The sequence below is a fragment of the Triticum dicoccoides genome, chromosome 6B, assembly GCF_002162155.2.
Source record: "Triticum dicoccoides isolate Atlit2015 ecotype Zavitan chromosome 6B, WEW_v2.0, whole genome shotgun sequence".
In the NCBI taxonomy this organism is placed as follows: domain Eukaryota; kingdom Viridiplantae; phylum Streptophyta; class Magnoliopsida; order Poales; family Poaceae; genus Triticum; species Triticum dicoccoides.
The window spans coordinates 24,526,667-24,541,991 of NC_041391.1; the positions used below are offsets into that span (position 1 = coordinate 24,526,667).

Consider the following 15,325-nt stretch of genomic DNA (forward strand, 5'->3'; position numbering starts at 1 on the left):
AAGGTGAATGATTTTCGTCTCTCATAAGCAATAACAAAGCAATATGTTGGAGCCACGCAAATTCAGTGCAGCTGTTCAAAGCAATAACATTTTTTGCTGACCAAGGTATGGTCGACATTCTCCCTGCAAAATTCTGCATAATTTTGATGCTCATCGTCAATTTGCATGCTGTGTTGCCGCTCGTCGAATTAACAGTGATGCATCTAGAAAAGCCCACAAAAATTAGCGATGTTGACATTGCTCGAATATTAGCACGCAGCAATCGCAGCACGCACACGGCAAGCAAGCATGCACGACCGCCCTATGAAGAATGAAAAGAAAAAGGAAAGGAAAAAAAATCTGCGTTTTCATGTGGCTATCAGCAAGCAGCAAGTAGTGGCCATGACCGAGTCATGTTGGCGTTAGCAACGACCATCACATCTGATGGGAATAGTGGCCCTGGAATTCCTAGCTACGTTTGATATTTTGATTGACACTACAGAAGACTCCTAGCTGGGGTGGCCTTTATACAGTCTACGAATTTCGCCAAACCAAAAGCTCGAAGCCCATCACCAGCTCCAACATCAACACCAACACAAGACAGACCAGCCTACTGGTGCAGCGCAACGATGAGCACGATACTCAGCGCCATTTCTTTTGTGCTGATGTTCATGGCAGCTTGGCCACAAGCATCGGCCGCAGTGTCTGGACCCGCCGGAGGGATCCTGCAGATCCCATCTAATCGCTCCTTGGCTCACTGCATCACAAGGTGCGGGGACATTGACTTCTCCTATCCCTTTGGTATAGGGTCCGGCTGCTTTCGTGAAGGCTTCGATCTCACCTGCAACCACTCAACCAAGCATCCCATGCTCTTTTTAGGCAGAAGCACTGTCCAGGTCACTAACATCGACTCCAGCTATGGCATAGTTTTGACCCCTATAATCTTCAAGCTTGCAACAAGGCCAGGTACAAATACCTACAACATGACATGGGAGGCCCCTGCTAAAGGTATTACTCTCGCTAGTTATAATACTTTGTTCATAGCTGGTTGTGATTTCGACGTCACCTTGTTCAAGTATGGTACGGGAGACATGGTTGGTTCTTGTATGAGTAGATGTGCCGGCAAGAAGGCACCAACTGGAGGGCATTGTAATGGAATAGGCTGCTGCCTCATCCAGTTGCCGAGGGACCTGGCAGCCTTTCGGGCAAAACTTGTCAGCACTAATACTACTGCAACACAATCAGATTGGTTGCACCCTGGCATCATGGCTTTAGTTTCAAGTGATCCAGATTATTACAGTTATAATACATCTGATCTTTTCTCTAGTTGGACAAATGATAGCATGATTGATGGCGCAGTGCTTAGAGTTGCCATCATGGACCAACAAAGCTGTGAAGGTGCACAACTGAAGAACGAAAGCTATGCATGCAGCCACGGTAGCAGTTGTCGGAATTCCTCATCCGGTGGTTACCAATGTGTCTGCTCTAGTTATGGACAAGGCAACCCTTACATTTTAGATGGATGCATGCAAGGTACTTCCGGCCCTACATTTTCTCCATAATGAGTTAAAATTCCCTTCTATTTAGCCTTCATCATCTTGTTCTTACTTTTTATGTCTATGTACCGTGGAGCAGATTATAACCCAAAGCCCAAAGAACACTGTCCTGCATCATGTGGACCCATTACTATTCCCTTCCCCTTTGGGCTTGAAGAAGGATGTTTTGCAAACGAAAAATTTCATCTTAATTGTACCTCTGGCAATCTCACAGTCTCTGTCTCAGAAGATGCACAATATCAGGTGACCGGTATCTCCGTGGAAGATGGGACTCTGACTGTTAGCAATATGGTGAACGGAAGTAATGAAAAAGAGGCAATATTAATCCAGACTGAAGATGGATATGGAGTGGACTCACCTATGGAAGATCAATTTGATTTCTCTGTGGAATACAACATTGTTATAAAGTGGGCGGTTGCCAATTTAACATGTGAAACAGCTATGCAAAAGGATACTGAGTATGCATGTCGCAGTTCCCAGAGCTATTGCCTAAACGTCACCCACGGAGAAATATTTATGGGATATCGTTGTAAATGTTCGTCAGGCTTTCAAGGAAATCCGTACGTCAATGCTGGCTGCACAGGTCTGATCCTCCTCATCACCCTTTATTAGGCAAATGTTTCTCCCACACCTACAAATATTTAGAAAATGAGAAAAGTATATTTTTCATCTGTGATCTGTCTAGAAGGTATAACATCAACTGTGAACAAGCAAACCTAAGTTCCTCAACTCTGATAAGTGGATAGATCTAGTCCTTTGTGCCATTTTAGGTGGTTTCCTACCAACGTGGACACAATTTTGACTTTTCACTAAAACTGGACGCGTCACCTGGTTTTGACCACCAGGTCAGTTGATTGACCAAAAGGCACCGCCCCTCTCTCTAGAGTGACAGCGTTGATGGTGACTTAGGCAACAACGGTGATTTAGGCACGCGGTAGTCGCCCAGGGAATCCCTTGGCTGGGTAAGCGCTCAAGCCGCTCCCGTGGGTCATCCTTGCCAGTACTGCAGGAATGCTTAGGAGTCCTGGATTACGGGGTTCTCGGGGAGCTGGCCTATGTGTCATGGGCCGGACTGATGGGCCGTGGAGATGTGAGATCGAAGACCTTGCCCCGTGTCCAGATGGGACTCTCCTTTGCGGGGATTGCAAGCTTGGCGTTCGGATCATGCACATTCCATTTTCTGTAAACCAACCTTGTACAACCCTAGGACCCTCCGGTGTCTATATAAACCGGATGATTTAGTCCGTAGAGGCAGGATTAAAATAAAAAACATACAGGCTAGACATGTAGGGTTTAGCCATTACGATCTCGTGGTAGATCAACTGTTGTAACCCATATACTCATTAAAGTCAATCAAGCAGGAAGTAGGGTATTACCTCCATCAAGAGGGCCCGAACCTGGGTAAAACATCCTGTCCCTGCCTCCTGTTACCTTTGATCCTTAGACACACAGTTCGAGATACCCTACCCGAGATCTGCCGGTTTTGACACCGACATTGGTGCTTTCATTGAGAGTTCTACTGAGCCGTCACTAAAAGGCTCGATGGCTCCATCAATCATCCACAACAATACCGCCTTGAGGGAGACTTTTCTCCCCGGCCAGATCTTCGTACTCGGCGACATCGCACCGCGGGCCAATTCGATTCGCCAGCTGGAGCAGATCGGCAGCTACGCCCCCAGTCATTAGACTAGTTTTGGAAATCTGAACCATGTCGCTGATATCCGAGGAGACTTGATCTTCGAAGGGTTTGCGACTCCAAACACCGCTCTGGCCTTAGATCTGGAGCGCATCACCAGGTCTGAAGACGGGAGTTTAGAGCCCACCGGACTCTCTATGGCCATAGAGTCGGAAACCGGAGGACCGGAAGGGATCGCCTCACCGGCAGGTCCAGAGTTGCACCAGGCTCCCTTCACCATTATGGAACCAGACTCGCCTCCAGACACTAGCTCCCAACTCTCGAGGTCCATGTTATGTGAGTTCGGCCAGGGAATTTCTGCCCCGCCCAACTCACCGGACCCTCGCTTCCCCGTCCAGACCTCGCTCCTAGACGAGGCCCTGGACCTTATCCGATCTCTCGCTATTACAGAAAGATCGCTGCCGAACTATGCCTGGCCCATACCAGGGGCTGAGAGCGGGAAATATTACATCCCACCCACCACCCACTTCATAGCCACTTTCGAGGACTTAACCGACATGCTCGACTATGACTCCGAAGACATCGACGATATTGGTGACGATGCCGGAGACAAGCAAACCCAGAACCGACCGGTCACTGGACGCTGGGAGGCTACTTCCACATATGACGTGTACATGGTGGACACACCCAAAGAGGATGACGATGATGGTGGGAAAGATCCAGAGGAGGACAAGCCTTCCGAGGCACCACCAAAGCGCCGGCGTCAGCGGCGCCGCTTGAAGTCACCTCGCGAAAAAGACAGCAATACCGACACTGGAGACAATAATACCCCGGAGAACACCGAAGACCAGGAAGCCCCTATCGAACAAACATCTGAACAGGAAGATTTGGAGGACGGGCAAGTCAACCCCGACGAGCCTATTGAGGACGAGGCCTCGGAGGACAGTAATTACCTACCAACCTCCAAAGAGGACGAAAGCCTCAGCGACGAAGAATTCATCGTGCCAGAGGATCCCATCGAATAAGAGCGATTCAAGCGCCGGCTAATTGCCATAGCAAGAAGCTCAAAAAAGAAGCAGCAGCAGCTTCAAGCTGATCAGGATCTGCTCAATGACAGATGGATTGATGTCCTAGCAGCCGAGGAATACGGACTTGAGCGCCCAACCAAGAGTTACCCAAAGCGCAAGCTGCTACCACAATTTGACGATGAGGCCTTGGAGCCTATACCGCCAAAGTGTAAAGCCGGCGACAGACCTGATCGTCCACGGCGTGGTCGGGAAAGACCGACAACTCAAGCCGAACACCAGCCTGCACCACCCCGTTGTAAAGGCAGAGAGACAACAGCTGCAGGATACACTTACGACTTACAACAAGACCTGGACAGTAGAGCCGGTCAGACCAGATAATTATGGATCAAGGGGCCATGCTCCAGCACGGGGAGACGGCATCAGGCCTGGCGCGACAAGCATAACCTTCCCCGGGCCGATCACTGCAGCTGGACTCCATCCGAATTGTGTCGCGACGCTGCCCTATACGAAGGCGCCGTGCACCCCTTATGCTTCATCGATGAGGTAATGGAGCATCAGTTCTCAGAAGGGTTTAAACCCGTGAACATTGAATCATACGATGGCACAACGGACCCCACAGTATGGATTGAAGATTTTCTTCTCCACATTCACATGGCTTGCAGTGATGATTTACATGCCATCAAATACCTCCCTCTAAAACTTAAGGGACCAGCTCGACACTGGTTAAACAGTATCCCAGGAAACTCTATTGGAAGCTGGGAAGACCTGGAGGATGCCTTTAGAGACAACTTCCAAGGCACTTATATCCGGCCTCCGGACACTGATGACCTCAGTCACATAGTCCAACAACCCGGAGAGTTGGCCAGAAAATTCTGGACTAGGTTCTTAGTTAAAAAGAACCAAATTGTTGACTGTCCGGATGCTGAAGCTCTAGCAGCCTTTAAGCACATCATCTGCGATGAATGGCTCACCTGACACCTCGGCCAAGAAAAGCCGAAGTCCATGGCAGCCCTCACAACACTCATGACACACTTTTGTGCAGACGAAGATAGCTGCCTAGCCCATAGCGGCACCAGCACCAGCTACCCTGGCACTTCTGAAGCCAGGAACAATAACGGCAGGCCCCGGCGCAAAAAAAATAAGCGTCGGAGCAATACTGAAAATGCCGAAGACACGGTGGTTAACGCCAGATTCAGTGGCTCCAAACCCGGTCAGCGGAAGAAGCCATTCAAAAGAAACAAAACCAGTTCATCTAGCCTGGAATGGATACTTGATCGACCTTGCCAGATTCTCGGCACCCCTGATAAGCCTGCCAACCACACCAGCAGAAGTTGTTGGGTTTTCAAACAGGCATGTAAGTCAAACACCAAGCATATGGGGAAAGGGTCACCCAGCGAGGACGAAGACGAAGAGCCTCGCCCACCGAATACATGGGGACAGAAGAAATTTCCCCCCGAAGTCAAAATGGTGAACATTATATACGTTACTCACAACCCCAAGAGGGAGCGCAAGCGCGCGTTAAGGGTCGTCTATGCAATACAACCAGTCGCCCCAAAATTCAACCCATGGTCAGCATGCCCGATCACTTTTGATCGCCGAGACCATTCGACCAGTATCCGTCATGGAGGTTCAGCCGCGTTGGTCCTTGACCAAATTATCGATGGATTCCACCTAACGAGGGTCTTCATGGACGGCGGCAGCAGTCTTAACCTGCTCTATCAAGACAAAGTCCGCAAAATGGGTATTGATTCGTCAAGAATCAAGCCCACAAAAACAACCTTCAAAGGAGTAATTCCTGGTGTAGAGGCCCGCTGCACGGGCTCCATCACATTGAAAGTCGTCTTCCGTTCGCCAGACAACTTCCGAAGCGAGGACTTGATCTTCGACATCGTCCCTTTCCGTAGCGGTTATCACACACTGCTTGTACAAACTTCGTTTGCCCGCTTTAATGATGTCCCGCACTATGCTTATCTAAAACTCAAGATGCCAGGACCACGCGGTGTTATAACAGTCCATGGAAACATGGATAGCTCCTTTCGTACCGAGGAACACACCGCGGCTCTCGCAGTAGTAGTCCAGGTCGGCCTTATCAAGCCAAACTCCACTTCGGCAGTCAAGCCTCCGGACTCTGTTAAACGAGTTCGGACTATCGTGTAAAATAACAGCCCAGCTCGTCTGGAGCTCGTTAGCAATTCGGCCTCTGTCTTAGCCCCAACATAGCTGCGGCATATGTACCGCGTGCACATAATTATGCACTTCAGATACCATGGGCAAAGACGGAGGCATATCAAAGATAAAGTCCACACGGCTCGACCCTACCTAGACTTTTTTACACTTTTTCTCTTTATTTTTGGTTTTCTTTTTTTAGGTTCTTTAAAACCTATATCACTTTTTGATGGTGTCAAGGGCTCTTTATGACAACCCAGTCACTGATCCTCTAAAAATATCACTTACCAAGGAGACGAGAAGCGCGGGTGTACGATGGAGTATCTAAAAGGATCCTTGAAGATCGCCTCTTCCCTTTTTTACCTGTACGCAGATTTCCCTTGTGTTTGACGTGTAAAATAGCCTTGATGCTTATAGCATTATCTGTTCAAGTATGTTTTGACGTATCAATCAGACTATAATGAAAGCAATTTTTCGCCCAGGCTATTTGCTACTGGCTTATCTCTTAATCTATACTCCTTCCCTTTTTTTGGTCTGATTGTCATGTCATGTACATCTCGGCTTGACTTAAATCGCCAGGGGCTTCATTCAGTCGCATACACTTCTTCAAATAGAATAAAGTCCGAACACTTTTCATAAGTACAGTTCGGCGTCCCGAGTATAGCATTATATGCATCGGCTCTGAATCATGTCTTAGGTCAATAGTTGGGTTGCCCGGCTCCTGTGCTTGCTACCTTACGTTCTGCTGAATCGGCTAAGGTAGTAAAGGGAGAACTACTGGGATTGTGTTTCCGGCTCATCCGTATAAACACCTCAGTAGAGAAAACCGAAAACTGACTGTCATGATGAGGCGAGAGCTGGTCAGCTATTCAGCAACTACTTAAAAATCTCTTGCGGTTTTCTTCGCTTTAGGCGATGAACCGGTCTCTCGGGACAAGCGTTTACAGCACCCATGTTCGGACTATCGAACAAATACCAGGGGCTGCGCCTAAAATCCTATAGTCAAACTCCTATTGCTAAGTGAGAGTAATAAAGCCACATAGTCTGATCGCCTGGTTCGCCGCACTAACACCTCCTTCAAGGACCAGGTCACTGGGTCAAGTGTGTTTTTGTGTTGTCCCGAACACCCCCGTACTATCTACGTGAGGGGTTGAAGCCGATGACTGGCCAACTCTCAGTTTAAATAAATGCCCGCACAGGAGGGGATATAATTTACGATGAAACAATAAACACATTATACAAATGACTTGTTTTCATGAAATACAAAGTTTGGGCAGCACAGATACATTCATTCAAAAATGATGTCCGTCGAGCATTGGCTCTCTACAATGCGGGACCCTTCCAGGACGTTGTTGAAATATCGCTCCGGCGTACAATGCTCCTTGCCTGCGGGCGGTCCCTCGGTTGCAAGATTGGTGTCATTCATCTTCGCCCACTGCACTTTGACGCGGGCGAAGGCCATCCGGGCACCCTCGACATAAGCGGACCGCTTTATAGCATGAAGCCGCGGGCAGGCATCGACCAACCGCTTTACAAGCCCAAAATAACTGTTGGGTATGGGTTCGTCCAGCCAAAGATAGATTATGACATCCTTCATGGCCAGTTCGGCCATCCTATGCAGTTCGATCAACTGCTTCAGCTGATCACTGAGGGGCCCTGGACGCTCTGGCCCAAGATATTGCAATCAGAACAACTTCTCTGTTGAGCTCCCGTCTTCAGCTCAGAAGAAATCCGCAGCATCAGCAATACTTCGGGAAAGATTCGCAAACGCTCCTGAAGAATTCCAAATGCGGGTCAATAATGTATACTTTTTCCCTACAAATCTGCTCTGCATATTAAAGGCCTTACCCACCGCGATCTGTTTTGCCTCTTGGATCTCCCGACGGGCGCCTTGGGCTTCAGCCCTGGACTCCCTTGCACTTTGGAGCACCATACCCAGTTCGGAGTCTTGATCCGAAACCTTGCGCTCCAAGGTCTCACACTTGCTTACAACCTCTTTGAGCTCTTGTTGGACTTCCTCCAACCTTTCTTCATGTCTTCGGCGGGAGGCTCGCTCCTCATCCGCCTCCTTCCTGGCCTCGGCCAAAGCGCTCTTGAGGGCTTCGACCTCAAACGCATCACCTATAAGCATAAAGTTTATTTAGATAACAGTTCTACACTCATATCATTTCAGATATGTTTTGGTATTACATACCTTGCCTTTCCTCAAACTTCCGCCTTAGTTCGAACACTTCGGCGGTATGTGAGGTTGCCGCTCGCGTTGAAGCCTGTTCATTAAAAGAAACATATATGTTAGCACCTATGAGGCTTGATTCGATCCTCTGTTCGGCCTTTCTTTATGAACGCCGAACAGAGTCTCAGGGGCTACTATCTATATACAGGCAATCCTTTTGCAAATAAATTATGTCACATACCTCAAAGCATGCTAAAAGGCTGGTATAGGCTTCATTCAATCCGCTTTTGGCGGACCGAACCTTTTCAACAACTGTACCCATAAGGGTACGGTGTTCCTCCACAATGGAAGCATTCTAAAGCGCTTCCACTAGAGTATCCGGCTCCTCTGGATTGATGGAGGACGCCGGTGGAGATGGCGCGCCCCCTTCTCTTGAAGGAGGCTGTTCACTCGATTATGGAGCCATCTGGGTTTCCAGAATAGTATTTGGTTTGGGGCCGAATTGATCATGGCCCCCGTCACCGGTCTCTATGGGGGTCGATTTTCCCCTCTGTTTGGCAACGGAAGTTTTACCCTCCGTTGCCACCTTCACAGCCTCCCGCACCTCCCTGTGATTCAGAGAGATTCTTTGGGACAACACTTCGGCGTTGTCTGTAGCGGTGGGTGGAGAAGCCTGCCGAAGCGATTCGCTCTCCATCTCGTTTGGCCCTAGCGAGCCCCCAGACGGCGATGATCGTTGGGGGAGATCGCGGGCCGGGCTGCAATATGGAGAATTGATGTGTTAGAATCACAAGGCATGTAATCAGACGTATATATGGTGTCTTCGGATACTTACGATCCGGCCAGGGGCTTTGGCCTGGGGTGCCATTCGGGAGTGGCATCGGCATCAGATTCGGAATCATCCGAAAGGAAGAATTTCCCCTTCTTGGACGCCTCCGCTTCCAGGTCCTCGGAATCCACCCTCCTCTTCTATCCCCCCATGAGGGGAGAGTTGCTCTCTTCTTGCTCTTCATCTTCGTCAGGAGAAGAGAGAGTCTTGGAGTCTTCGGACCCAACGTCCAAAGTGCCTTTACGGCGGAGGCCACCTGTGGTCTCCTTGGCCTCCTTTTTGGCCTTCTTCTCCGGCGCCTTATATGGCGCCGGAACCAGCAACTTCGTCAGTAGCGGGATGGCTGGGTCTTCGAGCAGCGGAGCCAGACATTGGATCCGCTCCACCTTCTTTGTCCAGCCCTATAGGAGCAATGGAAAGTTCAATATACTCCTTGGATATACAAACCAAAGTTATCATAAAACTTACGGGAGTTGCCGGACGAGCGCAGTCGAGGCCGTGGTCTTCGGTCGTGGTAGGCCACGATTTTTGGGCCTTTAAAAGCAGTTTCCATATGTCTTCGTGCATCGTGCCGAAGAACTTTTGCAAGATCCGATGACTCGTCGGGTCGAACTCCCACATATATTGAGTCCGGCGTTGACAAGGGAGAATCCGGCGAAAAAGCATCACCTGGATCATGCTAGCAAGGCTGGTGTTCTTGTCTATTATACCACCCTTGATGCGGTTCTGCAGTGTCGTCACCTCGTCGGACGACGCCGAATCAAGGACCTTTTTGAGCCAGGATGTAAGCAACATGGGAAGACCAGACTTGAATTCACGAGCGGCGGCCCATGTGGTGTCACGGGGCTCGGTGATGTCGAACCACCCCTGCTGCTATCCCTTGACGGTTTCAATGTAGGCCCCCCTGGGCCAGTTGACGTTGGGAAGTTTGCTCACCATGGCGCTGCCGCACTCCGTGTGTTGGCCTTCGACCACTTTCGTCTTCATATTGAGGACCTTGAGCCATAGGCCAGAGTGGGGTGGGGTGCGCAGAAATGCCTCACACATGACAATAAACGACGAGATATTGAGGATGGAATTTGGGGCCAGATCATGGAAATCTAGACCATAGTAGTACATTAGACCACGGACGAAAGGATGAAGGGGAAACCCTAGTCTGCAAAGCAAATGTGGGATGAACACTACCCTCTCATTTGGCTCTGGGGTGGGAACGATCTGCTTTTTGGTAGGAAGCCGATGAGTTATGTACGCGACCAAATACCCAGCCTCCCAGAGCTCCTTGATGTTCTCCTCTGTGACAGAGGAAGCCATCCACTTGCCTTGCGCTCCCAATCCAGACATGGTTGAGGTGTTTGGTGGCAATGGAAAAGATTGGAACTTGGGCGGTAGAGCTCGAATGGCAGAAGAGCTAAGGAGGAAGAAGGCATGGGGTGAGAAGGTGGATCCTTATCTCCTTATAAAGGCACTAGATGTCAAGCGCCCCCTCATATGCCTTAACTCTCGCCTATTCCCAAGGGGACGTGCGAATGGCACGGTTGGATTACAGAAACCCCTATTGATGAAAATCCTGTGGTGAGGGGACACGAACTCTGCTTTGAAATTGTGTGTCAATAACCATACCTCGAAACAGGGTCTGTTAAACGGTTCAGAATATTAATCGGGCCAGGACACAACGCCTCTCCAGAAAAATCGCCTATGGATGTTGCTTACCAAGTTTTGAGTATTTTTTGCCAGTACAACTCAATGTCGTGATTATTGAACAGAGCCGTTTACAGCTATTATGTGCGGATAACTGCATTGAAGTATTCGGGGAAGGAACCTGCCTTGCAATGTCGAAGACAATCTATGCGTCGTATATATCATCATTGAAGCCTGGTTCAGGGGCTACTGAGGGAGTCCTGGATTACGGGGTCCTCGGGGAGCCGGCCTATGTGCTATGGTCCGGAATAATGGGCCGTGGAGATGTGAGATCAAAGACCTTCCTCCGTGTCCAGATGGGACTCTCCTTTGCGTGGATGGCAAGCTTGGCGTTTGGATCATGCACCTTCCTTTCTCTGTAAACCAACCTTGTACAACCCTAGGGCCCTCCGGTGTCTATATAAACCAGAGGGTTTAGTCCGTAGAGGCAGAATCAAAATCATAACCATACAGGCTAGACATCTAGGGTTTAGCCATTACGATCTCGTGGTAGATCAACTCTTGTAACCCATATGCTCATCAAGGTCAATCAAGCAGGAAGTAGGGTATTACCTCCATCAAGAGGGCCCGAACCTGGGTAAAACATCGTGTCCCTGCCTCCTGTTACATTCGACCCTTAGAGGCACATTTCGGGACCCCCTACCCGAGATCTACCGGTTTTGACACCGACAGTGGGCGGGAAAAGCCCATCAGTGGCTGGTGAGGCTTGAGGGGCGCTCGCCACTGTGCTCCCTCCACTGCTAACATGACATCATTGGTAGAGACTGCGGTGGTGGGCGTGCCAAGATGCTTGTCACTTGTGGTTGTGATAGCTACGGCGGGTTGTTTTTTGCGCCCTCCATTGAATGTCAGGCACGCAATTTAAAAATTCCACAGCCATGGCAACACTTATGCTGCCATGGCTGCGTCTTTTATACAATCCGTATGAGAATACATTGATTTTGATAAGAGACTATGAAATATTGCTACATACATTAACCACTAGCTCTAATCATTGTCAATCATGACTACCTAGCTAGCAACCACCACATACTAGGCAAAACACGATTGACGGTACAAACATCCACTAGTTAATTAGTCTTGATCATGACAAAGTACAAGGACCTACACCCCTTTTAAGGATAAATTGAAAAGAATAAGAAAACCGCTTCATCTCCATGGTGGAGCAAGATCCACAGATCTTCAATTTTTGGTGTGCACTGATTCAATGTTTGCCACAATTCATCAATTTTGAGGCGTCCGTCTACAGTCGAGTATGTGCCTTTGGTCTTCTGATGGCAAATAATTGTCATCTCACCTTTCACATCCATCTCTATAGGCACAACAACTCTTGGGAGCTTCTGTTGAAAAAACATAATAACATAGTAAGCAGAGTAATTTATTTAAGATGGACTAGTGGTACAATAATAGTATAAAATCATACCATGCTTTCTTTATGAATGTTGGTATTGCTCAACTTGTGGACTAGTGGCACGTATGGTGTAGTATTTGGATCAGCTCCATAAGTTCCCTTAAACGACTCAACATCATTAAGGAGTCAAGATAATTCTTCTCCTCTCGAGTAAGCTATGAGCCAGCAGTGTAACATGTCTCGTCTACTATATTCCTTATTTTTCTTTTAGATGGAAAATAAGCTGTAAATTAATTGAAACAGGCAATTCACCAGGTTTTGACTGCCACTTCAATTGAGTGACCCGAAATCGCTCGTCTCTCCCCCTCCCCCCTTCCGCTTCTCTCCGGCACCCTAAGTCTAGAGTGGAAGCATTGATGGTGACTTAGGCAGCACGGGTCATTTAGGCAGTAGTCGCACAGAGCATCCCTTGGCCGGGCATGCAGATGACAATCCCATCCAGCTCAAGGCCCTCCTGTGGTTCGTCCTTGCAATTAAATTCATTCCGAGAGTAAATTCTGGCAGACCCCCCTTGTCCTTGAACATTTCGTATCTTGACATGAATCTCTACACTTCACCAGCAATGCCAACATCAACGAAAGAATCATAACAAAATCCGAGCTTCATATGCCATTCACATCATTTTCGTCGCCACCTTATTTGGTGACCATATCGTAGGCCCACCATCAAGCATAACATCATCAAAGTGCTCTAGTTGTTCACCCTTGATCTGTGTCTTATACTCCTTATACATACTCCTTATACATATTGTTAATCTCAACACCCTCTTCATATTCATCTGACATGATGAAATAATCATAACAGTAATCACTCCTAGTGCAATCCTCTTCTGAATCTTTGTTCAAATTTTCCTTTTCGGCCTCTAAATCGTTTTTGAGATAAAACACTCAAAACATGCATGGCTTTGAATTAATAAAGCCATCAACCTGCAAGGAATTACAACAAACACACATACATCAGCCAAACGGTACAAGGTGCACCCTCGAAACCTTACAACTCAATACAAGACACATGCCCAAAATAAAAATGCAAGCAAAACACTACTTGCACTAGCTGAAGACAAGACCACTCAAGAACCAAAGACCATGAATAACAGAAGCACGACAATGCCCTGCCTACACACATAAAGGGAGTCTTGGACTTGGTTGAGAAACATGGTTGGCGAGAACCAAACAGCTTCCTTCTCAGTCACTGCAGAGGGACCCTTCCCACTCGCCTTAGCTCGAAAGGCATCATACCATCGGACATGAGAGATGTCTATCAAGAGCTGGAGAGGTGTCATTACCGAGACCCATAGTAACCAAAGAGCATAACCACCTAGCAATGAGATCACACCACACGGGCCACACCGCCACAGTCCAAGGAAACTAGAGAGCACCTGGAAAGCCACCAGGAGCATCCGCGGAGGATGGAGAAACAAGGACATCGAGAAGAGACCATGGGACGGTAAGGAACATGTCATGTCGCTCATTGAATAGAAGAACCGGGTGTTCTTGAACATCGACACACTACTACTTCGGGAAGGGGGCCACTATCACATAACGACGGGTCAAAGGGGCGCACCGCCGGAATTGAGATACACACCCCTCTGCCGAGGAGCACCACCCAAGAGGAAAGCGGGGACATTGCCAACCAGGTAAAACACGACAATAGAACTGCCGCCGGAATTGAGATACACACCCCTCTGCCGAGGAGCACCACCCAAGAGGAAAGCGGGGACATTGCCAGCCAGGTAAAACACGACAATAGAACTGCCGCTTGAAATCCAGAGCCATCCAAATCTCACACACTCGACGCCCCAGGCTAGTTATAGTGGAGAATAACTTAGACGAGTGTCATGCATAGACACTAGTCTATGTTTTTTTAAGAATGGCACTGGTCTATGTTACTACCTTCATGGTGCAAAATATCATATAATTAGTATCATAGATGGTTGCATTTATTAGTTTGTAGACTTATTTTGCCTTGAATTGCGTTATGTTACGGTAACATATTACTGTATATTACAACAAACACCTCCTACGCGTTAACTACTTGCCACTATGACTAGCCACACCCGTCCGCCCAAATCATCCCTAAGCAGTGCTTCTAGGGTGGACACAATGCACAGCACACCATCACAACGCAATCTTAGCCAGACTTTGAACTTTCATTTTGGAGATAGGACGAGGGTGGATAGGAGGACCACGATAGCGCCTCCTAGCATGGAAAACGGTTCCATATGGACCTAACTGCGCTAGCCAGCCCGGGGTTTTGCCCTGTCCGAACTACACCACCAGGAACACACCCGCTCAAATGAGAGAGAGCCGATTTCAGCTGGAACTAGCGTAAGAGAGGGAGTCGATGGGAAGGGGACCTAACCTCAGATGTGGCAAGGAGATGGAAATCCATGCTGCAGCCACCACCCAAGTGGTTGAGAGCGCCGGCCAGAACCACCCGTGAACACCGCCTGCCGAGGGTGTCGCCGCCTCACCAGATCCAGGGGTACCAACACAGGTTTCAGAGTCCTCTGCAAGGACCAGAGCAACTGAGACGCCGCAGCCTTGGGCACCAGCATCCGCACCAACTTCTCAGACTTTCTCATAACGTGGCGGCGAGGGAGGAAGGGAGGAAGGATGGCCGCCCTCAGAGGAAACATAGTCGCTGCCCGTGTTGCCTGAGCGAACGACGAGCCTGCAACCACGAAATTATTTTTCTCCTCTCTAGCGCTAAGGCAATGGCATACGGAGTTTGATTAACAACGTTGATTGGTAAACATGTCAGTAGGTGCAGAAGGAGTAATGGTACACTTACGAAAAAAGTTAACATAATGTTACGTGATTAGGTAGTTGGCAGATTTTGCTTGGTGT

At 48.6% G+C, this 15,325-nt stretch overlaps 1 pseudogene; it reads left to right on the forward strand.

Moving 5' to 3' along the window:
• Positions 1-521: 521 nt before the first annotated feature.
• The window catches only part of LOC119323659, a 19,542-nt pseudogene continuing 4,738 nt past the window's right edge, over positions 522-15,325 (forward strand).